Source organism: Sinocyclocheilus grahami, unplaced genomic scaffold (genome assembly GCF_001515645.1).
Source record: "Sinocyclocheilus grahami isolate Dianchi unplaced genomic scaffold, SAMN03320097.WGS_v1.1 scaffold32.1, whole genome shotgun sequence".
Taxonomy (NCBI): domain Eukaryota; kingdom Metazoa; phylum Chordata; class Actinopteri; order Cypriniformes; family Cyprinidae; genus Sinocyclocheilus; species Sinocyclocheilus grahami.
In genome coordinates, this window is record NW_015505211.1 from 246,616 (window position 1) to 247,768 (window position 1,153).

The 1,153-nt window shown below is 34.2% G+C and overlaps 1 long non-coding RNA gene across 1 annotated transcript in view; it reads left to right on the forward strand.

Annotated features, from left to right (window-relative positions):
• The window catches only part of LOC107578938 (uncharacterized), a 5,994-nt gene extending 5,173 nt beyond the window's left edge, over nt 1-821 (forward strand). Inside the window, exons 2-3 of the long non-coding RNA XR_001608400.1 lie at nt 346-380; nt 614-821. This is a non-coding gene — a long non-coding RNA (uncharacterized lncRNA). The remainder of the gene's footprint in view (nt 1-345; nt 381-613) is intronic.
• The last annotated feature ends 332 nt before the right edge of the window (nt 822-1,153 follow it).

The window sequence follows — 1,153 nt, forward strand, 5'->3', positions numbered from 1 at the left end:
AGCACACCTCGCTTTTCAGACCGATGAGCTTTGTAACAATCGACACGTTTCAGAAAGGCAGGGCATAGAGGAGAAACAATAATGTACAGTATGTGGAAAATAATGTGTTTTTTTAACCTTAAACCGCATAAACACATTTCATTACACCAAATACACAAAATAATGTTCTTTTTAGCAGCATCATATGACCCCTTTAAGTTTTTCATTTGCTTGTATTAGAGAGCCAAATATTTTCTGAAGTGGTACTTGGTATAAAAAGTTTGAGAACCACTGGTTTAAAGAAATAAAATGAAATCCTGCTTTTTAAGAACTTTTCAGTAAACCATTTCTTCTTCCCCCTTGTAGAGTCATCGAGGATCCAGCTTATTATTGGCAAATTGGTAAGGAATTGTTCATCTGCTACATTGCACTGTCACTTCTGGTAGAGATTCATTGACCTTTTGTGATAAGTTTTTATTTTACTTGGTTTAATAAAAATGTACTTAATTTGATTTTACTTGTTTTACTAAATGCTCTGAAAAAAATGCTTCTGAATAATTTGTTAATATTGTAAACTTTCATCTGAATACATTAAATAAGTGTTTAAAAGGTGTTTTTGTTTTTATTTATACAGGACAGTACAGAAAGCGCACAAGTGGGAGAGAGAGGAGGGGACAGCATCAGAAAGGACCTAGAGTTGGGACACTTTCAAGGATCACCCGAAGCACAACCACGCTATATGCACAAGGCTGTTGGTTCTAACATTTTAGGGTACCCCTTAATTACCCCTTAAAAATTACGTTTCGCATTCCCCACGTTAGAAATTGCGTTCCCCCCTCAAACGCCGGGCCCTTGGAATCGTCCTACTCACCGGTGAATCAACGTTAAAATGCCGGCTGGGTTCTGACATCATTTCAATCTGTAAAGGGTCTACTTTTATTTATGTATTTTTACAATAAGAAAAAAACTATGCCTTTGTAAAATAAATTAAAACAAACAGGATTCACTTTCAGCTGTCTCTGTTTCCTTGAACTCATGGTGCGGTCATAAAAATGAAACAAAACAGGCTTGTTTTTGTTTCCTTTGTTTTGTTAATTTGTTAATTATTTAACTGAAACATATTTTGTGTATTTATTTTATTCATATCATATGTTTCATTTTCATTTCATTATTT